Source organism: Moschus berezovskii, chromosome X (assembly GCF_049115385.1).
Source record: "Moschus berezovskii isolate FMDL1 chromosome X, NW_MosBer_1.0, whole genome shotgun sequence".
NCBI classification, from domain to species: domain Eukaryota; kingdom Metazoa; phylum Chordata; class Mammalia; order Artiodactyla; family Moschidae; genus Moschus; species Moschus berezovskii.
In genome coordinates, this window is record NC_142488.1 from 86,246,366 (window position 1) to 86,272,610 (window position 26,245).

Below are 26,245 nucleotides of genomic sequence, written 5' to 3' on the forward strand. Positions count from 1 at the left end.
AGTTTGAACATTCTTTGGCATTGCCTATCTTTGGGATTGGAATGAAAACCAACCTTTTCCAGTCCTCTGGCCACTGTTGAGTTTTCCAAATGTGCTGGCATGTTGAGTGCAGCACTTTCACCGCATCATCTTTTAGGATTTGAAATAGCTCAACTGCAATTCCATCACCTCCACTAGCTTTGTTCACAGTGATGCCCTCTTGACTTCACATTCCAGGATGTCTGCCTCTAGGTGAGTGATCACACCATCATGGATATCTGGGTCATGAAGGTCTTTTTTCTGTACTTCTGCGTATTCTTTCCACCTCGTCTTAATATCTTCTGCTTCTGTTAGGTCCATACCATTTCTGTCCTTTATTGTGCCCGTATCTGTATGAAATGTTCCCTTGGAATCTCTAATTTTCTTGAAGACATCTCTAGTCTTTCCCATTCTATTGTTTTCCTCTATTTCTTTGCACGGATCACTGAGGAAGGCTTTCTTATCTCTCCTTGCTATTCTTTGGAGCTCTGCATTCAAATGGATATATCTTTCCTTTGCTCCTTTGTCTTTTGCTTCTCTTCTTTTCTCAGCTATTTGTAAGGCCTCCTCAGACAGCCATTTTGCCTTTTGCATTTCTTTTTCTTGGGGATGGTCTTGATCCCTGCCTCCTGTACAATGTCATGAACCTCTGTCCATAGTTTTTCAAACACTCTGTCTATCAGATCTAATCTCTTGAATCTATTTGTCACTTCCACTGTATAATCATAAGGGATTTCATTTAGGTCATACTGGAATGGTCTAGTCATTTGCTATGACCAGTGCATTCTCTTGGAAAACTCTGTTAACCTTTGCCCTGTTTTATTCTGTTCTCCAAGGCCAAATTTGCCTGTTACTCCAGGTATCTCTTGACTTCCTACTTTTGCATTCCAGTCCCCTATAATAAAAATGACATCTTTTTTGGGTGTGGGTTCTAGAAAGTCTTGTAGGTTTTCATAGAACCATTCAACTTCAGCTTCTTCAGCGTTACTGGTTGGGACATAGACTTGGATTACCATGATATTGAATGCCTTGCCTTGGAAACAGAGATCATTCTGTCTTTTATGAGACTGCATCCAAGTACTGCATTTCAGACTCTTTTGTTTACTATGATGGCTACTCCATTTCTTCTAAGGGTTTCTTGCCCACAGTTGTATATATAATGGTCATCTGAGTTAAATTCACCCATTTCAGTCGGTTTTAGTTCGCTGATTCCTAAAATGTTGATGCTCACTCTTGCCATCTCCTGTTTGACCACTTCCAATTTGCCTTGATTCATGGGCCTAACATTCCAGGTTCCTATGTGATATTGCTCTTTACAGCATCAGACTTTACTTCCATTACCAGTCACATCCATAACTGGGTATTGTTTTTGCTTTGGCTCTTCCTCTTCAATCTTTCTGGAGTTATTTCTCCACTGATCTCCAGTAGCATATACGGCACGTACCAAAATTGCCTTTTCATACTGTTCATGTGGTTTTCAAGGCAAGAATACTGAGGAGTTTGCCATTCCCTTCTCCAGTGGACCACATTCTGTCAGACCTCTCCACCATGACCCGTCTGTCTTGGTGGCCCTAAACGGCATGGTTCATAGTTTCTTTGAGTTAGACAAGGCTGTGGTACATGTGACCAGATTGGTTAGTTTTCTGTGATTGTGGTTTTCAATCTGTCTGCCCTCTGATGGAGAAGGATAAGAGGCTTATGGAAGCTTCCTGATGGGAGAGACTGACTGAGGGGGAAACTGGGTCTTGTTCTGATGGGTTAGGCCATGCTCAGTAAATCTTTAACCCATTTTTGATATATTTATCAATGACCCAGTAGGAGAGATACAAAAACCTCCTAAAATTGTTTTTGAGATGCATCCTTAGCAATTTATTATATATATATATGTGTGTGTGTGTGTGTGTGTGTGTGTGAGTTCAGTTGCTCAGTTGTGCATGACACTTTGCGACCCCATGGACTGCAGCATGCCAGGCTTCTCTGTCCATCACTGACTCCCGAAGCTTACTCAAACTCATGTCCATTGAGTCGATGATGCCTTCCAACCATCTCATCCTCTGTTGTCCCCTTCTCCTCCCAACCTCATTCTTTCCCAGCATTAGGCCGTTTTCCAGTGGGTCAGTTCTTTGCATCAGGTGGCCAAAGTATTGGAGTTTCAGCTTCAGTATTAGTCCTTCCAATGAATATTCAGGACTAATTTCCTTTAGGATTGACTGGTTGGACTGGAGCTGTCCGAGGGACTCTCAAGAGTCTTCCCCAACAGCATTGTTCAAAAGCATTAATTCTTCAGTGCTCAGCTTTCTTTATGCTCCATCTCTCACAGTCATACATGACTACTGGAAAAACCATAGCTTTGACTAGATAGACCTCTGTCGGCAAAGTAATGTCTCTTTTTTAATATGCTGTCTAAGTTGGTCATAGCTTTTCTTCCAAGGAGTAAGTGTGTTTTAATTTCATGGCTGCAGTCACCAACTGCAGTGACTTTGGGAGCCCCCCAAAATAAAGTCTCTCACTGCTTCTATTGTTTCACCATCTATTTGCCATGAAGTGATGGGACAAGATGCCATGATCTTAATTTTCTGCATGTTGAGTTTTAAGCCTACTTTTTCACTCTCCTCTTTCACTTTCATCAAGAGCTATTTAGTTCTTCTTTGTCTTCTGCCATAAGGGTGGTGTCATCTGTGTATCTGAGGTTATTGATATTACTGCTCACAATCTTGATTCCAGCTTGTGCTTCATCCAGCCTGGCATTTCTCATGATGTATTCTGCATATAAGTTAAATAAGCAGGTTGACAATATATAGCCTTGACATACTCCTTTCCTGATTTGGAACCAGTTTGTTGTTCCATGTTCAGTTCTAATGGTTGTTTCTTGACCTGCATACCGATTTCTCAGGAGGCAAGTAAGGTGGCCTGGTATTCCTATCTCCTGATGAATTTCCCACCGTCTGTTGTGATCCACACAGTCAAAGGCTTTGGCATAGCCAATAAAAAGAAGTAGATGTTTTTCTGGAACTTTCTTGCTTTTTCAATCATCCAATGGATTTTGGCAATTTGATCTCTGGTTGTTCTATCTTTTCTAAAACCAACTTGAACATCTGGAAGTTCACAGTTCACGTACTGTTGTTGAACATCTGGAAATTCAATATAAAGTTGCTGAACTTGTTGAAATTGTTGACCATCTGGAAATTCAGGGTTCACGTATCATTAATGTACTGTTCATAATTCACATACATTATATATATATATATATATTATATAATATACTCTACCAAGTGATAAATATCATCTTTTAAAAAGGAACTTCCATTTTTCTCTCTTTTACAAAGAGAAGCATAAGACAGTATCCGATTGTGTTGGAGAAAGTGAAAAAGTGAATGTGTTTGAGTAGAAATAATGTGTGAGCCTCTAAAAAGCAAAGGGAAATTTGAAACAACAAGACAGTGCATTATACAGCTTTAAACCCCACATCTACATCCTCTCAGCAGATGTCTTGCTTTTTTCTGTTTTATTAAATACAAGTCAGCTTTCCCTCTTCTCTTAATGTCACTCATTCAATTGCACTTACCTATTTCAATGTCAGACAGAAGCTCTTCTCATTCAACCTCACTCTTTTCAGGAATATCAGTACTTGTTGACTTCCATTTCACTTGAATATTTCTTTCATATTCATTCTCTTCCCTCCACTAACTTATTCCTCTTGGCTGTTAAGCACAATCAAGTCTTTGCATATCTGAAAAAAAAAAAAAAACTCCACAACTCCCCTTTTCAACCCTGTGACTTTTTAAATGGTATTTATTCTTAAACTAACACTTACTAAGCTTTTACTGTGTTTGGGAAAGTGGATCAAACTGAACTGTTTACATGAGTTATTTTATTTAATCCTCAAGCCTGCCTTATAAAATAGGTAATATTATACTCAATTGACAGAGAAAACTGAGGCACTTGAGTTTAAGCAACTTACCTCCAAATCATGCAAGTATTTAGTAGTGGAGCTGGGACTTGAAAACATTACTGTCTGAACCTAAAACTCAAGATCTTAACCACTGTGCTGGGTATTCTTTTTCGCATTCTCTCTTTCTCTCTCCGTCTCTCCTTCTCTCTATATACCTCCTTTCTCCTCTCTCTCTCCTCCCTGCTTCCTCCCTCTTTCCTTATCTCCCTCGTCTCCCTCTGTTCCTGTTTTCATTATCCTCTTTTTCAAAAGGATATTCATAGCATCTATGTTTTCTCTACCTCACTCATTAACTTCTGGCAATGATTTCTGCTTTCACAACTGCATTACAATTATTGTATTAAGAAATACATTTTCATATTTTGATTTCTTCTATGATTTGTTGGTTATTTAGCAGTGTGTTGTTCAGCCTCCATATGTTGGAATCTTTAATAGTTTTTCTCCTGTAATTGAGATCTCATCTTACTGCACTGTGGTCAGAAAAGATGCTTGGAATGATTTAAATTTTTTTGAATTTGCCTATATATATATATGGAATTTAGAAAGATGATAATGATAAGCCTGTATACGAGACAACAAAAGAAACACAGATGTATAGAACAGTCTTTTGGACTCTGTGGGAGAGGGCGAGGGTGGGATGATTTGGGAGAATGGCATTGAAACATGTATATTATCATATGTGAAATGAATTGTCAGTCCAGGTTCAATGCATGGTACAAGATGCTCGGGGCTGGCGTACTGGGATGAACCAGAGGGATGGGATGGGTTCAGATTCATGTCAATATATGGCAAAACCAATACAATAATGTAAAGTAATTAGCCTCCAATTAAAATAAATAAATTTTAAAAAAAAGAAATGCAAAAAACCAAAATGGCTGTCTGAGGAGGCCTTACAAATAGCTGAGAAAAAAAGAGAAGCAAAAGGCAAAGGAGCAAAGGAAAGATATATCCATTTGAATGCAGAGCTCCAAAGAATAGCAAGGAGAGATAAGAAAGCCTTCCTCAGTGATCCGTGCAAAGAAATAGAGGAAAACAATAGAATGGGAAAGACTAGAGATGTCTTCAAGAAAATTAGAGATTCCAACGGAACATTTCATACAAATATGGGCACAATAAAGGACAGAAATGGTATGGACCTAACAGAAGCAGAAGATATTAAGACGAGGTGGAAAGAATACACAGAAGAAGTACAGAAAAAAGACCTTCATGACCCAGATATCCACGATGGTGTGATCACTCACCTAGAGGCAGACATCCTGGAGTATGAAGTCAAGAGGGCCTCAGGAAGCATCACTGTGAACAAAGCTAGTGGAGGTGATGGAATTGCAGTTGAGCTATTTCAAATCCTAAAAGATGATGCGGTGAAAGTGCTGCACTCAATATGCCAGCAAATTTGGAAAACTCAGCAGTGGCCAGAGGACTGGAAAAGGTTGGTTTTCATTCCAATCCCAAAGATAGGCAATGCCAAAGAATGTTCAAACTACCGCACAATTGCACCCATCTCACACTCTGGCAAAGTAATGCTCAATATTCTCCAAGCCAGGATTCAGCAGAACGTGAGCAGTGAACTTCCAGATGTTCAAGCTGGATTTAGCAAAGGCAGATGAAACAGAGATCAAATTGCCAACATCAGTTGGATCATCAAAAAAGCAAGATATTTCCAGAAGAACATCTACTTCTGCTTTATTGACTATGCCAAAGCCTTTGGCTGTGTGGATCACAGCAGACTGTGGGAAATTCTTCAAGAAATGGGAATACCAGACCACCTGACCTGCCTCCTGAGATATCTATATGAACATCAAGAAGCAACTATTGGAAGTGGACATGGAAAACAGATTGGTCCCAAATTCTGAAAGGACTACATCAAGGCTGTATATTGTTACCCTGTTTATTTAACTTATATGCAGAGTACATCATGAGAAATGCTGGCTTGGATGAAGCACAACCTGGAGTCAAGATTGCTGGGAGAAATACCAATAACCTCAAATATGCAGATGACACCACACTTATGGCAGAAAGCGAAGAAGAACTAAAGAGCCTCTTGATGAAAGTGAAAGAGGAGAGTGAAAAAGTTGGTTTAAAACTCAACATGTAGTAAATTAAGATCATGGCATCTGGCCCTATCACTTAAAGGCAAATAGATGGGGAAACAATGGAAGCAGTGAGAGTCTTTATTTTTGCAGGCTCCAAAATCACTGTAGATGGTGACTGCAGCCATGAAATTAAAAGACGCTTGTTCCTTGGAAGAAAAGTTATGACCAACCTAGACAGTACATTGAAAAGCAGAGAGATTCCTTTGCTGACAGAGGTCTGTCTAGTCAAAGCTATGGTTTTTCCAGTGGTCATGTATGGATATGAGAGTTGGACCATAAAGAAAGCTGAGCACTGAAGAATTGATGCTTTTGAACTGTGGTGTTGGAGAAGACTCTTGAGAGTCCCTTGGACTGCAAGGAGATCCACCCAGTCCATTCTAAAGGAAATCAGTTCTGAATATTCATTGGAAGGACTAATACTGAAGTTGAAACTACAATACTTTGGTCACCTGATGCAAAGAACTGACTCATTGGAAAAGGCTCTGATGCTGGGAAAGAGTGAAGGCAGGAGGAAAAGGGGACAACAGAGGATGAGATGGTTGGATGGCATCAGCAACTCGATGGTCATGAGTTTGAGCATGCTCTGGGTGTTGGTGATGGACAGGGAGCCTGGCTGTTATAGTCCATGTGGTCACAGAGTCAGACACAACTAAGAAACTGAACTGACTGAACTGAATCTTCTAAGCACTAAATTTGAACGTTTCCCCCCCTTCTCTTTATTCCAGTCTCATTTTTTTCTACTTTTCTACAGCATTTAACAGAGCCTATCATAACACTTGTTTTTCTGAATCTTTTTTCCTCTTGGCTGTACGAACATTGTACAGTTCTAACTCTAATGTGATCTATTAATAAATTCAATTGTTTGTTCATTCCTTAATCTATTTATTCATTCAGTAAATATTCATTGACTATCTATCATGTGTTGGCGTTATTCTATGTGGTAGAAATATTACCAAGTACAAAACATAGTTCTGGCCCTCAGAGACCTTACGTTTTAGTGAAGGTCATGAGGCAATACAAAATATTTTTTAAAGAGTAAAATATATAGTGTGTTTATATATAAAAAAGAGGTGTTTTGGGGGAAAGAGCATTCAGGCAGAAGAGAAAGTACAAAGTTTTTGAGGTGGGAATAGCTTGGAAGCCATTGTAGTTGGAGTACTGTGAGCAGGAGGAGAGAGGTAGACAGAGGTAGACAGGGACCAGGTTACCTAGAGTCTTATAGAACATAAAAGGAAGTTGGCTTTTGCTTGACAGTCAGAAAATAAGTCATTGGAGACTTTGAAAAAGTGATAACATGACATGGCTATTATTTTTAAATAATCACTTGGCACGTTGCCGATAGATTAGAGGAGGACAAAGACAGAAGCAGGAAAACCAATGAAAAGACTATTGTAGTAAATACCAGTGAGTGATGATTATCATTTAAGGAAGTTTGGTGACAGTTGAAGTTGTGATATGTAACTGAATTAGGGATATATTTTGAAGGTAGACCTAACAGGATGTGTAATACTAATAGACCATCTGTGTGGTCTGAGACAGAGAAGTCATGAGTTTTGGTCTGATTTATTGGAGATCCATGTGTTGTGGAAAAGGATAATTCTACGTGTAGTGAATATAAAATTGCAAATAAAAATAAGATATTAATGCAAATATTTATTTTAAATGTGTTGTGGTTTGTTTCCAGGGTGGTCCCCTTTGATCTTGACTACATCCCAGAATATTTTAACTGTAAATATCATAAAAGATTCTGAGCTAGAACTATCCAGTGAAGCCATTCCTGAATTCCCAACACATAGAAACTGTGTGAGTTACTAAATGTTTTAAGACACTAAGTTTGGGGCTAATTTGTTTTGTAAGAAAATATATCTAACACAGATTTTGGTGCCAAGAGTGGAACGCTACCATAATAAAAATCTAAACTATGCATAAACTTTGAAATTAGATAGTAATCAGAGGGTAGAAGGATTTTGATGAAGTGCTATGTTAAGGCTATCATTGCTAAGACTGTTCATAGCATCCTGATGGGCTTTAATGAGGCTTCAGATGAGGGCTTTAAGGAAAATGGGGAATGTTAGAAATATACAGGATGAAAAGTTTAGCAATATCATCACCACTCAAGCCTTCACGTTAGGGCAGTCTCAGCTGACATCTTAACTGCAGTCTCTTAAAAGATCTCGAATGACAGCTACCAAGTTAAGACCCTTTGAATTCTTGACCTACAGATATGAAATAATACATGTGTTATTGTTTAAGTTTTGGACTCATTTGTTACTAGAGCAATTGACAGTAGCAGTTGTTTATAGAACAGGAAAAGATATCACAATAAATCATCCATTTTGTTTAAAAAGCTGGCAAATACCACAAACATGACACAAATCCAGGATAATAACATAATACTCATAGTAATTAACTGTCTGGTACATGCTATAGTATCTTTTTCTTTTTCCCTATAGTTTTTGTCTGCAACTCTTTGAGAAGTCAGTTTATCATGGTTGATCAATTATTTTTAAATTAATAACATTTGCACTTTCTTTCACCTCCACATATATTGGTAAAATGTAGAAGGATTAAGGATTTTTGTCAAATTTGGGAAACTTCTATCAAGTTTATTTAATTTATAAGCTGTAAGAGTTCAGAGTACTTCAATTTTTTGTACAGTGCCTAATATTAAATACAACTTGAATTGATGACACTCATGAACCAGTTTTGCATCAATGTGCTCATTGTAAGTGGCATTATTATGGGTTTTATATCATCTTCATCAATGTCAATATTTTGTATCAAACCAGAAAATAGTTTAATTTTTTTCCCAATATAGTCATATGATTCACTTCTCTTCACTTTTTGAACTCATAAACAATCTAAGAGCCTATTCATTGCTTCTATTCAAAATTTATTTCTTCCTCTTAATGAATTATTGCTTTTGGCATAATCTGGAAAAAATGTTTCAATTCACTTCTCTATGTCAGAATAATTTCTATTGATTTCATCACTCATCTTTTTCACATCATCACTTTTTCACTTCATCACTTTTGCTTCACATTTCATTAATTTGTTATCTGAATTTTCTCTGTGCTTTAATAAATAAATTTAAAGATGAAAAAAGGAGTTCCTTTTATATTCAACCAAATAAGGAGTCTGTATATTTTCACTTGCTTTATGGAAAGTTTCCAAAGTATCTTCTCAAATTGGCTTCTCAACATCAGAATAATTTGTATCTTAATAAATTTTACAAAACCATATGACTATGAGAATACATACCTGCTCTTAAAGTCTTAATATTAGTCTGCTAAACTAAAATAATCCACCTGCAATGCAGGTTCGACTCTTGGGTTGGGAAGATCCCCTGGAGAAAAGACAGGCTACCCACTCCAGTATTCTTGGGCTTCCCTGGTGATTCAGATGATAAAGAATCCTCCTGCAATGCGGGAGTCCTGGGTTCGAACCCTGGGTTGGGAAAATCCCCTTGAGGAGGGCATGGCAACCCACTCCAGTATTCTTGCCTGGAGAATCCCCATGGACAGAGGAGCCTGGTGGGCTACAGTCCATGGGGTCACAAAGAGCTGGACACGACTGAGTGACTAAGCAGCAGCAAACTAAAATACGAATTCTTCTGATGTTAAGAAGCAAGTTTTTTGTTTTTTTTTTCCCAGATGTTTTCCCAGAACATCAGTTTAGAGTGAGGGGGAATGAATGAGGCTGGGTTGGAGGTTTGAGAAATGAGAAGGTGTTTTGTTTACTGTCATATAATCAACATTAGCACACTATTCTGGTACTAGGCGTAACTACACATGAAAATTCATCGTATTCTGTTCTTTATACTTTCAGGATATCTTTTTATTTTTTGAAGTATGGTTGATTTATAGTGCTTCATGTATACAGCAGGTGTACAATGTTTCAGGTATATATATGTGTGTGTGTGTGTATATATATATATATATATATATATATTCTTTTTCAGATTCTTTTCCACTTCAGATTATTACAAGGTATTGAATATATTTCCCTGTGCTATACAACAGACCCTTGTTATTTATCTAATATATATATATATATATATTTCTGTTTGTATCTGTTAATCTCAAACTCCTAATTTACCCTTCTCCCTCCTTTCGCCTTTGGTAACCATAAATTTGTTTTCTTTGTCTGTAAGTCTATTTCTGTTTTGTGAATAAGTTCATTTGTATCATTTTTTAGATTCTGCATGTAAGGGGTATCATTTCTCTCTCAGGATAACTTTTGACTTTCTACCTTCACATTCTCATGTTAACCAGCCCGTTTTAGGTATGTATCTTTCCTTGTCTGACTGGTCTACGATCTTTAGTTTCCCTTCCTCCAAACTGTCCCCCACATTGAGGCCTTATTATGCCTATGTTCCTCAATAAGAGAATGCTGAGTGAATAAATGAATGTATAACTGATTATACGAACATTAACACTTGATAATTATAAACACAATGGATTTCTTTACAGAGGAAAGCTGAACATAATATAAAATGAGTGCTCTCAAGCTTGGGCTTACAGAACTCTCAAGAATGAGGGTCATATAACTTGACACAGAGAGAGTATAAAAAGTAGAATTCTGTCACTCTTGACCTTATGCAAGTAACTTTTGTTTTGTTTCTAGAAAAATAAAAATAAATGGTAAAAATAAGTCAACATATATGACTCATCTGAAAGGAAGTACAAGTTTTAAACTTTAAAAATGCTTATTTATTTTCCAATAGCAAAACAAATATATATTAATTGTAGGATACTTGAGAAATACAGAAAAGTATAAAGGATCAAATAAAACCACCACTGAAATACTGCTTAACCTTATTTTTTTTTTTCTAGTTGTGTATTTTAAATTGAGTTCATTCTCTTCTTTATAGTTTTGTATTCTGGCATTTTTGTTTATGTTTTAAAAAATCTGTTATTAAATATCCTTTTAAAACATTATAAAGGCTGCAGCATATTCTATCTGATAGGTATATCATAATTTAAACATTTCTTCATTGTTGTTCATTTATGTTGACTTTCTTTCCAGATAAGCTAAAAATATCATGAGACAAAAGTATAGTCAGGATCATTATCTTTCCATCAAATGATGATTTTATGAGTTCAGAGAAGTGGAATTAAGTGGCTAGTTATCATCTTTTTTTTCCTCCTTAATCTTTGTCACATCATCTTATGCTGTTCTGTTCAGTCACTTCAGTCGTGTCCGACTCTGTGTGACCCCATAGACGGCAGCCCACCGGGCTCCACCGTCCCTGGGATTCTCCTTTCTCTACCTAAAATAAAGTTTACACCCTTCGTTCTGAAAACTACTTTCAGGGAAGCAGTCCACATTTTGTAAAACATCTGAGCTCTGAAGCAGATATAGCTGTGCTACTCTTCCACTAAAAAAAAAAAAAGTCCTTTAAGATAACTGCAGGGACAAAATACTTAAAAGAAAATACTAGTATAAAAGCTACACAGTCTTTTTTAGATAATGGTGCTAGATCTCCTTTGAAATTGGACTCTATTTGTAGTTTACATGTTATTATAGATGAATTTATTAAGATTTCATGATGATAGAAGTGATATAAAGAACTAAGAGTATATGTCTCCTACTTTCCTGGTTTTTATTCCTATTTGTAGGTAATTTGGAAATTTCCAAATTCCAAATTAGAGAATAAAAAACTTTATGTTCAGTTCAGTCGTTCAGTCGTGTCTGACTCTTCGTGACCCCATGAATCACAGCACGCCAGGCCTCCCTGTCCATCACCAACTGCTGGAGTTCACTCAAACTCATGTCCACGGAGTTGGTGATGCCATCCAGCCATGTTACAGAGGTTTTAAATTCTCAGAACACCTGTTTTAAAGTCATGTTGCTCTGTTGATGAATCACCCAAGCTTTATAAAATGATTCATCATTAATCATTATAAAAAATAAGGTTAACAATCCATAAGTTCAAAATAATACTATTTTATTAGCTCCATATTTATTGAAGCTGTATTACTTTGACTAAGTCTAGAAACAAAGAATGTTCAAAAAGTTTATTCTTCAAAATGCAGCTCTTTCCATTACTTCAATGCTCCATTTAGTCATATCTATTAAGGTGACATTTATTAGCAGAGAGATAACTTGGTAAATTTTATTAATCCCTCTAAAAGGGAACAGGTCTTTGATCCACGTTTCTGCATGAAGCATATACTTAACTCCATATGCAACTATGTGTTGTACATCAAGTATGAGAGCTTAGGTTCTTGAAATTTCCTGTCACCTGAGTATGTTTTGAAGTATTCTAAGTCTCCATTTCTAATTCATGGATGAGAAAACTGAGGCCAGCATTGTTTATTAGTGAGATCAAGATTGCATCTGTGCTCAGACAAGGCCTTAAGGAGAAACAACAGCCCCTGGGTTTCTGATGTGTTGCTGAGTCATCAAAAGACTGTGTTTTCCAGGAACAGTATATTTCAATGCTGCTGTTCCACACCTGCCTGGGGCTCTTTCTAATCAGTGTCAGACAAGGAGTTTTAATGCTAACGCCCACAGACTGGCATATGTCTTTACTTATGTGCCTTGGAAGCATTCTTTGTACCTGGGAAGCTATGTACTGAGATGAATATATGGAAATTCATGGGCTTTGGAACCACTTTGGAGCAGCTCCACACTTCATGAGGCAAACCATTTAACCTCTGAGCTTTTAGTTGCCTCATATTTACAGTGGGAATGTTTAAGTTCCTCTGCCTGATTTTGTGTATTTAGTGAGTTAACTTAGGTATGGCACTTAGCACCATGCGTGGCACATAATAGGCACTCTGCTCTAAAAGAATATGCATACTACTGTGCTGACAAAGCCTTAAGATTGCAGATTCATCTTTTTGGGGAGTTATGTAAATGAATTTCTGAAGGTTGTTTTGGTGTTTTCTATCGTATGAAAATTTTTGCCAGCTGAGCCACAAGGGAAGATGAAGCATTTAGTTCCGGGGTTAACATTGTAGGAATAAGACTTCTAAATGCAGTTATTTTTCCGGAGTCTAAATAAAGGTGAATTTTTGAAAAATGACTTCAAATTTACCCCAGACAAAAAGGAAAAAAAAAAAAAAAAACAGTAACGGGCTGTTCTTTCTCATGCTTCCATTTCATTAAGCATGAAACTAGAAATATAAGAAATGCTAAGAGAAATCACCCACTCATTTTATTGAAGCTTTCTTCCCCCCAGGATGGCATCTAATTGCTTCTTGAACAGTTCTAGTGAGTTGCTTTTAAAAATGTGACTTTATGTTTCTAAAAGAATTCTCCATATCTGTGACTGGAAAGGATATGAATTTACACCAAATTTACACTTGCTAAAACATGTGCTTTGAACACAACATACACTGAAATAAATAACAGGTCCCAAATCATAGAGAACTCGATCATTTTATCATTGTACCTTGTTGTAGCTGCCTTGGGCCCTACGTACTTTCTCTTAAGGGAGAGAATGATGGAACTACAAGACATAGGATTAATTACTTTAACCTACTTCTATTTATGAAAGTACAAGTCCTGTGGCTCTGTCTCCATCCCACTGCTTCTGAATAACAAAACAGCATAATTTAGGTTCACCCACTAAGGTCCTGTCCTCATTACCACAAACTAGACCAAGAGCAATTTTCCCACTGATGGCCTTTTCCCAGCCATTTTGTTCTTGTTTCGAGACCATGTTAAGACAGTTTTTCACTAATTACCAAAAGAATTTTTATTGTTATTTTGAATTTTAGACCAACAAGGGTGTATCAAACTCTTAAGAGAAAAGGAACCCTAGAATATATACCTCAGTTCATTTCAGTCTCTCAGTCATGTCCAGTTCTTTGTGGTCCCATGGACTGCAGTATGCCAGGCCTCCCTATCCATGGCCAACTCCCAGAATTTATTCAAGCTCATGTCCATTGAGTCAGTGATGCCATCCAACCAGCTCATCCTCTGTCATCCCCTTCTCCTCCTGCCTTCAACCTTTCCCAGCATCAGGGTCTTTTCAAATGAGAAAAAAAAAATAGTACAAATGAACTTATATACAAAACAGAAACAGACAGAAATATAAAACGAATTTATGGTTACCAAAGAGGAAAAGGAGGGGGAGAGTGATAATCAGAAGTTTGGGATTAACATATACACACTACTATATATAAAATAGATGAACAACAAGGACCTACTGTATAGCACAGGGAATCACATTAAATGTCTTATGATAACCTATAATGGAAAATAATCTGAAACAATACATATGTATATGTATAATTGTATACCTGCTGTACATCTGAAATATTATAAATCAACTATGCTTCAATTAAAAAAACTTTTTAATTAAAAAAGAGAGGAAGATGGAAGAACAAAAAGAGAAGAGGAGGCTGTAATGGAAAGGAATGAAATTGGGGCTTTGGAGGATGCTAGAAACAAACTGAGGAATTAGATGGTAAAAAATTTTTCTCTGTGCAGGCAACAGGAGACCCTGAAGAAAAGGTCAGACTTCATAGCAGAAACCAAATGTTTCAAAAGAGCAACTGTGCTTTGTGCTCAGGTGGGAGTGGAGATTGGGGGTGAGTGTATATGTGGGGTGAAGTTCAGTTCAGTCACTCAGTCGTGTCCGACTCTTTGTGACCACATGGACTGCAGCACACCAGGCCTCCCTGTCCATCACCAACTCCCGGAGTCTACCCAAACTCATGTCCATTGAGTCGATGATGCCATCCAACCATCTCATTCTCTGTCGTCCCTTTCTCCTCCTGCCTTCAATCTTTCCCAGCATCAGGGTCTTTTCAAGAGTGCAAAGAGTCAGCTCTTTGCATCAGGTGCCCAAAATATTGGAGCTTCAACATCAGTCCTTCCAATGAACACTCAGGACTGATCTCCTTTATGATGGACTGGTTGGATCTCCTTGCAGCCCAAGGAACTCTCAAGAGTCTTTTCCAAAATCACAGTTCAAAAGCATCAACTCTTCAGCGCTCAGCTTTCTTTATAGACCAACTCTCACATCCATACATGACTACTGGAAAGATCATAGCCTTGACTAGATGGATCTTTGATGGCAAAGTAATGTCTCTGCTTTTTAATATGCTATCTAGGTTGGTCATAACTTTCCTTCCAAGGAGTAAGCATCTTTTAGTTTCATGGCTGCAATCACCATCTGCAGTGATTTTGGAGCCCCCCAAAATACAGTCAGCCACTCTTTCTACTGTTTCCTCATCTATTTGCCATGAAGTGATGGGACCAGATGCCATGATCTTAGTTTTCTGAATGTTGAGCTTTAAGCCAACTTTTTCACTCTCCTCTTTCACTTTCATCAAGAGGCTCTTTAGTTCTTCGTTTTCTGCCATAAGGGTGGTGTTATCTGCATATCTGAGGTTATTAATATTTCTGCCCACAATCTTGATTCCAGCTTGTGCTTCATCCAGCCCAGCGTTTCTCATGATGTACTCTGCATATAAGTTAACTAAGCAGGGTGACAATATACAGCCTTGACATATTCCTTTTCCTATTTGGAACCAGTCTGTTGTTCCATGTCCAGTTCTAACTGTTGCTTCCTGACCTGTATACAGATTTCTCAAGAGGCAGGTCAGGTGGTCTGGGATTCCCATCTCTTTCAGAATTTTCCACAGTTTATTGTGATCCATACAGTCAAAGGCTTTGGCATAGTCAATAAAGCAGAAATAGATATTTTTTGGAACTCTCTTGCTTTTTCAGTGATCCATCAGATGTTGGCAATTTGATTTCTGGTTCCTCTGTCTTTTCTAAAGCAAGCTTGAATAACTGGAAGCTCACAGTTCAGGTATTGCTGAAGCCTGGCTTGGAGAATTTTGAGCATGACTTTACTAGCATGTGAGATGAGTGCAATTGTGTGGTAATTTGAGCATTCTTCAGCTTTGCCTGTCTTTGGGATTGGAATGAAAACTGACCTTTTCCAGTCCTGTGGCCACTGCTGAGTTTTCCAAACTTGCTGGCGTATTGAGTGAAGTACTTTAACAGCATCATCTTTCAAGATTTGAAATAGCTCAACTGGTATTCCATCACCTCCACTAGCTTTGTTCATAGTGATGCTTCCTGAGGCCCACTTGACTTCACATTCTAGGATGCGGGATGGGGGTGTATAGGGTAAACTGACTATGCAGCCTTGGGAGCTGCTTTTCAACAAGATGATGTGTGTGCATATATGTTCAGATGAGTGTCAGTGTGAGTTGGGGTTCCTTACAGAGTAGCTGGAGAGTTTTCCATTTCTGGAGAAGTGGTTAGTTATTTAGTAACAAATTCTTTGTGAGCCCAGAACATGACAATTTTGAGTTGTATCTCTCCACATCTTGTGCTTTGTATGCTCGTATGGGAAAGTGTTATCAACTGTAACTCAGATATTCATTGACTTGCTAACTTCCAACTGAGTAGAAACAGGGTCTGAGACTTACAACCTATGAATGTTCCCCAGTTATTTCTGAGAGTCCTCAGAGTATTGCTTCACCTAAGCCTAAAAACCAGCTTGTCATCTATCTTCATGAGTGGGGTCTTTTGTATTCTTCCCCTCTGACTCCCATTTGTTTGTAACCACTACCCTTAAAATATCCAGGCAGGACTTCACTGCTATTGTAGACCATAATGAAGAAGAATTATGAACCACCCCCAAACATGGAAAAACAAAAACAAAAAAAACCTTATTTTTCTTCCTCTATGTCAAAGATCTTCTCTTTGGGTAGCAGGATTGTGTTTTGTTTCTTAGCGTTTCCTTCTGATGTACTCTCTTTGTAACAGTGCCAAATCCAGTCCAGAAACCCAGTGTAGATACAGCTTATTCCATCCCCTTGAGTTCTTCACTCTAGTCTCCCTCGGTTCCCCTCTTCCAAACAAAACTTTCTTTCCTCATGTAGTTGCAAAGCAAAAGCTCCAGTATACATGACCGGAAACCATTTTGATGAAGGGTAGCAGAATATGTCACCCTAAAATGTGCCTCTTCAGAATACTCATTATTTTGAATTATATGTAGGAAATTGCTGTCACAAGATGGACACTCTGGTTTTCTTTTGTCTTCCTGAAGGCAAGAGCTAAATCTCTCATGTGAAAGATATCCTCCCTGTACCAGGAAGATAGAGAGACACCCTTACCACTGGAGACAAGGAATTTAGGGCCTAGAAGTTAGACAGGATGGGATCAGGGCACAACCTTTAAAAAAAATGACATAACCTGTGGACACAACATAAACTGGTTAGAACCAACTAGGTCCAAGATGGCAGATGAGTTAACTTCCACTAGACCTTGAGCCTTAGTATGCACTTACTGTAATATATCAGCAAGCAACATGACACACTCACAGGCTTCCCTCCCCTTTGAAGTCCCATACCACTCTCCCCAACATCTTCTTTTGTCTTTATCTGAATATCATCTTCAGGTGAGGATTTTGGCCACTTTAGAGAGTTAGTTCTCTTGGGTCTCTCTCACATATGTTATTAAACTTTAAAAAAATTTTCTCCTGTAAATATGTATCATGTCAATTTAATTCTTAGACCAGCCAAAAGTACTTAGAAGGGTAGACAAAAATGTCTTCCTCCCCAACAATTCTCTGAGTGTATTTAATGGTTTGGGAGGTGGTCCTTTGCTTAAAGCTGGAAGCAAAGGGTACTATTTGTAATGTCCCTTTCAACACTGTTAGTAGAAAATATGATACTCTATATCAGTGATTGGGGACAATCTCCATTTTCCAAGTGATTTCAGGACTGATATGTCTTAAGTTGCTTTTAATGTATAGATAAAAAACTCCACAGAAGCAGTGATTCCTGCTCACCTTGTACAAAAAAGAAATCTCTTAAAATACATAAGAAAGTTGAAAGGAATTCCCTATAACCACCACCACCAAGAAAGAAAGTCATAACTTTCAGAAAATCTATTTTATGTAATCAAGTTTACATAGCCAAAGCAATTGAATAGGAGGGATAAGCAAGGTTGTTTACAGAGGTTTAAGTAAAACCTAACAGAGCCAGATTCCAAATGGAATGATTATAGACCAAGAATAACTAGATGTGGGAGTGGAAGAAAGACTATGCAATGCTGATGCCTCAGTAAAGGTTCAGGGCAAGAAGATTGGATCCAAAGTATCAATATTAACAATTACTAAAAAAGTTGTGTACACCAAACTGGAAATTAGAGAATTAAGATTTCATTGAAACTATCTCCTCAGTGGAAGAGAAGTGTTGCTACCAACTTTTAGAAAACAACAATTTTTTTAAGACAAAAAGGAGATCATATGGACATGTCACAAGGCTACTACTTAACTGGAAGAAAGATACAAGGCAAAGCATATGTTACAGGGGACAGCTAAGAAACAACTGCTGTTGATTTAATTTTTATAACAAATCCTACTGCTGATAAGGAAAAAACTTTAAAGAAATAAACTCTTGTGGGAGAAAATTCTATAAAAACTGATGGGAAGAAATGGGCAGAATTGCCTGCCATGCCACTTAGGAAAACAACTTTACATGCAACACAAGAGACAAGGAATATTATGCAAAAATATTTTCTATAAAAAATATAACAAAAGGAAAAAAATACTGTTTGACTGCCAGTCAAGATATAGTGCTGACATGAAAAAAGGTGGGTGAAACTGGGCTGCAGTGAGTTGGCTGACTAGGGTCCTGGAGGATGGATCAGATTCTTGTTAGCTGAGCCCTAGGACAATGTCATAGGCCCTCTATCCAGAGTAGGGAGGTACTTCCTCTTCCTTTTCACAACTAACCCATGGGCGGTGGTGAAGTCATCTGCCCAAGGTCACACAGCTAGTAAGTGGCAGAGCTGGAACTCAGCAAAGTTGTTTTGACTATAAAGCCTGTGCTTTTCCCATTAAAGAAAGCGAAAGATCATCCTTACAATATATTAGAATGTACAGTTGTCAGAAGGTTTACATTTCTTAGTTCCACAATCACAATGCTATTAAGAATAAGAGGTGTGTTAGCTGAGCATCAAATCTGTAAATAAAACATTGAAAAGATTAATAAATTCTTATTTACACAGGAAAAAAGATAGACCTGGAAATGGGCATAAAGAAGGCAAAATAGTCCATCTCCACATATACCATAGTTTAACAGATGATGGAGATGGAATGTTCTTAGTTGCTAACCCAAACAGAAGAAAAAACTGGATTTTAATACAGGACATTATAAAGAATATCGTTATGAAGAAGAGTTCTGTATTAACAAAACCATTTCTATTTCTTTGGGGCAGTTCAAGTTCATTTGCTGGGGTAATAAAGAATTGTGTGCAATAAATAATCCCATAAAACAAATGTTTTTTTCTACTCCTTAAATTTATATTATCTTTTGTAAAGAAGGGATTAAATTGTGTGTTTTCATATTCCATTTTGTGGAACTGATGTATAGAATGAACACAAACTTTTCTGTGTACTTTCCACACTTCCAGTAACCTTAAAATTGGCTTCCTTGGCTCCATTCTAGACCCCCTTAATTTTATTCTTCCTACTGCTGCCAGAATGAACTTGGTGAAACACAAGCCTGACAATGACAGTTTTTGGTTTCATAGTTGTCAATGACACTCCATTGCTCCAGCCTGCCTTTCTGGACTCAGCTTCAGTTCTCCCCCTTAAGCACTCTTCAAGTTAACTATACCAAATTTCTGACTGTTCCCAAAGGGAGGAAGCTACACTGCTTTGTGCATGCTCTCTTCCATGTCCAAAATCTCTTTCCCCAACTTTTTAAAACCTGACAGTGCCATCTTTCTATTAGCTCAAATAACATATTCTCAGTGAAACTTTCCAGAGTCCGTCAGATAGAATTATCATCCATTTTTATATATTTTTCTGATCAATATTTTTGGAATCTGAATGTGTCTTATCATCAACAAAGATATTTATTATGGTGGTGTTTCCCCACTCCACTGAAATCTGTTACTCATTAGATAGCACATCTTAGAATTAAAGAACAATTACAGTTATTCCCTCATCTGTGTTACTGTAGGACTGAAATTCATTCATTTAGCAACTCTGAAGTGCCTATTGAAGTACCAGACACTATGCCAAATTCTGGGAATACAATAGTGGAAAACACAGACATGTCCTAAATGCATTCTTGTTGTGGAGACAGACAAATAAGACAAAAAAACAGGTAAACCTTAAGTTAATCAACAGTTAAAGTAATAGGATTGTGTGACATGTTAGAAAGTAATCAAAGAAAATGCTACTAAAGTACATCCTTTTGGAATGTGTTTATCGTTGTGGTAGTGTCAGGTGCAATCCATTTCCTTTCCTTTCTTGGGCATATAACTAGACTATATCTCCTAGTCTTCTTGCATCTGGATGGGGCCATGTTACTAGTTCTTGCTAATGGAATGTGAGTGGCGCCATGCATGTCACAGTTTGGGTAAGGATGTTAAAAACAGGTGAGCCTTTTCCATATTCTTTCCCTGTTCTTGTCACCGAAGCAAAGGATCCAATGGAGGACTCTGAGGCACTAGGGATGGCAGACCACAAAATGGGAAGAGAACTGTACATGGAACAACAGACTGGTTCCAAATAGGAAAAGGAGTACATCAAGGCTGTATATTGTCACCATGCTTATTTAACTTGTATGCAGAGTACATCAGGAGGAATGCTGGGCTGGAAGAAGCACAAGCTGAAATCAAGATTGCCAGGAGAAATATCGATAACCTCAGATATGCAAATGACACCACCCTTATGGCAGAAAGAGAAGAAGAACTCAAAAGCCTCTTGATGAAAGTGAAAGAGGAGAGTGAAAAGGTTGGCTTGAAGCTCAACATTCAGAAAACAAAGATCATGGCATCTGGTCCCATCACTTCATGGGAAATAGATGGAAAAACAGTGGAAACAGTGTCAGACTTTATTTTTTGGGGGCTCCAAAATCACTGCAGATGGTGATTGCAGCCATGAAATTAAAAGACACTTACTCCTTGGAAGGAAAGTTATGACCAACCTGGATAGTATATTGAAAAGCAGAGACATTACTTTGCCAACCAAGGTCCATCTAGTCAAGGCTATGCTTTTTCCCGTGTTCATGTATGGATGTGAGAGTTGGACTATGAAGAAGGCTGATCGCTGACGAATTGATGCTTTTGAACTGTGGTGCTGGAGAAGACTCTTGAGAGTCCCTTGGACTGCAAGGAGATCCAACCAGTCCATTCTAGAGGAGATCAATCCTGGGTGTTCATTGGAGGGACTGATGCTAAAGTTGAAACTGCAATACTTTGGCCACCTCATGCGACGAGTTGATTCACTGGAAAAGACTCTGATGCTGGGAAAGGTTGGGGGAGGGAGGAAAAGGGGACGGCGGAGAATGAGATGGCTGGATGGCATCACCGACTCTGTGGACATGAGTTTGAGTGAACTCTAGGAGTTGGTGATGGATCGGGAGGCCTGGCGTGCTGTGATTCATGGGGTCGTGAAGAGTCTGACACGACTGAGCGACTGAACTGATGGGGTCCTAAATGAGTTTACAGAAGGCTTCCCACTCATGACCTAATTGGACTACGTGGAGAATGAGAACTAAATCTTTATTTGGTATAGTCCCTGAGGCATTGAAATTGTTTGTTGCAGCAGTTAGACTCTCTTGACTTATTCGGTGATTGTAGCTTCTGATGGGCCAGGATCAATGTAAGAACTTGAGCAGGGATATGACTATCTCAGAAAAGCATTTATTCCCTTCTGGGAGTTGTTGCAAAGAATCTTGATCCTACAATTTAGGAATTACTCTGTAGGTAATTTAACTCTCCTCATCATATGCCCATTGCTCTATTGAGGAAGTGACAATAACAATCTGCCAAAGCAAAAGAACTCTGACCTCTCCCAGAGCAAAGTTTAGTAGTTAGGTAAACAAACTTTATTAGTGTCTTTTATCCTTCTGAAGTATAGTTAGCTAATTATTGCTGTAGACTCTTTTGCAGTGCTTTAATCATTCTTATAACCACTAAATGGTCTCATATATCAATTGGAAACTTGTAGCAAAACAAGATGAAAGATTTAACCTCTGTTTTAGTGTGATGACCCATTTGAACACACACTGCTCCAACAGGAACTAGGATGTGTATAAAGACATTCTACCTGCCAATTAATTAAGCTCAGCATTTTTCAGTAGTCTTGGTTCAAGACATACAGGCTAATTTGGTCAAGCATTACCAATTACAGAGAAACATTTGTTGAGACTTGGGCAGAGATAAGGTGATTGTCTCCAAGTTGAGCCATACATGTTCTAGAAAAAAAAAAAAACCACAGAATATTGTCTCTAACCCACTTTGCCTTGTTGTTGTTCAGTTGCTGTGTCTAACTATTTGAGATTTCATGGACTGCAGCATGCCAGGCTTCCCTGTCCTTCAATATCTCCCAGAGTTTGCTCAAATTCATGTCCATTGAGCTGGTGATGCCATTCAACTATCTCATCCTCTATTACCCCCTTCACCTCCTCCCCTCAATCTTCCCCAGTATCAGGATCTTTTCAAATGAATCAGTTCTTCACATCAGGTGGTCAAAGTATTGGAGCTTCAGCTTCAGCATCAGTCTTTCCAATGAATATTCAGGGTTGATTTCCTTTAGAATTAACAGGATTGATCTCCTTTTTGTCCAAGGGATTCTCACCACAATTTGAAAGCATCAGTTTTTTGGTGTTCAGCCTTCATTATGGTCCAACTCTCACCCATACATGACTCCTGGAAAAACCACAGCTTTGACTATATAAACCTTTGTCAGCAAAGTGTTGTCTCTGCTTTTTAATATACTTTCTAGGTTTGTCATAGCTTTTCTTTCAAGGAGTAAGTGTCTTTTAATTTCCTGGTTGCAGTCACAATCCACAGTGATTTTGGAGTCCAAGAAAACAAAATTTGCCACTGTTTTTTTTCCCCCTTCTATTTGCCATGAAGTGATGGGATCAAATGCCATGATAATAGCTGTTTGAATGGTGAGCTTTAAGCCAGCTTTTTAACTCTCCTCTTTCACCTTCATCAAGAGGTTCTTTAGTTCCTCTTCACTTTCTGCCATTAGAGTGAGGTTGGGTCATTTCTGCTTGATGAGAAATGAAGAACAATAATTTCATTAAGTGCCCACGTCCCTACTTGGACATGTTAAAAGAAAAAATAGGTGAATTTAATGAATTTAATGAATACTGTTTAATTCAATATTTGAGAATATGGATGGGAGTGATGTGGGTTTAAAGTGAATAGGGAAGCCATATGGACTTTTCCTTTGATAGAGGCCCAAACAACAGTAAAACTTTCAAATTATTAGTGCAATTGAGGAAGTAATATTTAGAAACTTCATTAAAAACTCAAAATGGACATCTGTAAGGTTGATGAAAAATTGATGAATAGAGATGTGATTGTTTTTAATACATTACATTTCTTGGGAATAATGTGCTGCTTGGAATGCTTTGAGAATATACCAGAAGAAAGCCAAGCAATATGATCTGACCGGCTGACAAGGAAAGGACAGTACCTGGCAGCCAAGCTGGACAAGGTGTCCATGGCTCTAAACTGCAAAAGGAGTGAGCAGTGACAGATGCTTCCAGACACTTGGCTATGGACATTTAGCAAGAGACCCAATTTCTAATGGACTCAGTGTACAAAGAATTATAGGTCCTCCCCTGGTCATTCCAGACATCTAAATCATAGGCAGCTAGCTGTACTGAATAACAGACTGAATGCTGAAATAAAAGACACTCGTTTGAATTGTGGCTAAATTGTAAAGAGACAAACACAACTGAGCATGCATGCATGCACACAAATCGGTTACTGCTATGTGACTGTGGACATATTACTCAACCTACCTTCACTGTCCTTACCTATGAAATGCAGATTAAAATGCCTATTGATGAATATTAAATAACATGATACAGAAATATCATTTGTTTAGTATATTTCAAGAGTTCAATAAATAGCAGGTCTTAATAATACTGCCTTCCAAAATGAACTTTCTCCATTCTCCCCTCAATGTTCCAACCCAAACTCCATACACATAGATATATGCTTGGGTAATTTTAGTAAACCAGGCCAAGTAGGAGAATTGTGAAGCATATGCACAAAGTTAAGTTACAGCAGTTTTGTTATTTCAAAGTATTTTAAATCAATGCCAGAAAGAGAAATAGACACGTTAGTAATTATGATACAATAAGATTTTTTGTTGATAAGTAAATTGTCTTCTTTCACAAAAGGCAAACCTGTCATTTTTAGTCTTGAAGAAAAATCACAGATGTGATTAAAAACCTCAGAGAATAAGTATAATTATTTAAATTACATTCCACAACTCTATGTTTCATAATTATGAGAAGCTGCTTATTCAAAATTATGTGTAATGGCATGATTGTGAAATTTCCTTGCTAGTAAGAATAAAATACTAATAAAAAATCCAGTTTTCATCAGTTCCATGGTGCTTACCATGGTAACCAAATTCAGTGGCATTATTTCATTAATGCAAATTGAAAGGGGAACAAACTTTTACAGTTTAGCCTTAAATTATGTGGGTGAGCTTAAAGATAGCAGGTGTAAAAAACAAACTACTCTTCTGTTTGTCACTACTGTATAGGATAGTTCAATAACTTCTCTTTGGCAGGTCCTGTATAAGGTATAGTGAACACTGCTGGTGCACCACTTCAAATCCTCTGGTTTCATCTCTTAGCCAGTCATACCTGGACAACCTGGTAGGCTTCAACCAACTTCAGTGTAGTCCCTTGTCTCTGGCTAGCCACAAACGACTCTCTTTTCTGGGCACAGGGCTTCTCTGATTCCTTGCCCAGGGATACTCTAAGAAGACATTTGGCATTGAAGCAGGGGCAACCTGGAAACAGGGTGGGCAAAGTCAATACCCTGTAGGGCAACTTTTAGCCAGTAGTTAAATGCTTTTCCCTTTCTTTTACATGGATGCTCCTGGGTTGCATTTCATGAGGCAACTTAGATGGTCCTACATGATTGAGCACTCATAGTGGTGAGCCACCTGATAATGCATACTTGAATTGGTTCTCTTTTCTTTCCCTCTGTCTTTCATTCCTAGTTTATCCCATAAACCAACTCTGAATGCTTGGGAGTGGGCTCCCAGGACCCTGTGTTGAAGATTTCTGGTACTTAATGTAAAAGAATCCATGGTCCATTACCCCACTGAGTATTTTCCATCCCTAAATTAGGTTGACATCTGAGGGATTTCTTTCTCACTGGAATTTATCAATTCATGAAAATCTTAATAAGTTTGATATCTGGCAAAAACTAGAAGGTTCATCATCAAAAAAGCCCAAGTAGGATGTGTTTTTTTTTTTTTTTAAATATACTGTGGGGTCATCTTCAGGGAGCATGTTTGCTATACAAATCAGATCATATTCACTACTCTGAAGTTTATTCCAAGTTCTAGTCCAGAAAACCCCAGAAAAGTTAGAGAATCACTCTTTAAACTTTAGTATATATAGCTATATGTGTGTCTAGTGATGTTTTTAAAATCAACTCTTGAGTGAGTTACACTATTAATTTACTCATTAGAACAACTAAAAATTTAGATGAACTATTTTACATTTGGTATCTTTTTAAAAGTTATTTTAAAAAACTTTATTGAAATATAGTTGATTTACAGTATTTTGTTAGTTTCAGGTCTATACATTTAGTACCTTTTAACACATGAACACCCCCTAAAGCTCAGAGGAAGAATGAAATTTAATCAAACTTGAGTTAACATCAGATTATATTCTCTTTGTTCACCTCAACCTACATCACTTGGATCAAGTAGAATACAAGTGATATAATTTAGGGTCCTTCCCAGGTGGCATAAATGGTAAAGAACCCGCCTGTCGATGCAGGAGGTGAAAGAGACAGGCGTTTGATCCCTGGGTTGGGAAGATCCCTTGGAGGAAGGCATGGCAACCCACTCCAGTATTCTTGCCTCGAGAATCCCATGGACAGAGGAGCTTGGAGGGCTATGGTCCATGGGGCCACACAGAGTTGGACACTACTGAAGCGACTTAGCACACATACAGCACGGCATAACCTAGAGCCTATAGTGCTAAATGTATTTTAGATGTGCTCCATAAATGATTTATATTGCAGATTAAAAATATTGAGAAAGTTTCTAGTGCTGATGGATCATGTAGCAATCCTTGAGTAAGTTTTTCATGCCCCTTAAGAGCTGAGAAATACTGATCCAAATTTTTTCTCATATTTTTCAAATTCACTATCAATTTTAATGTAAGTTCCTCGTGGGGAGGCAGTA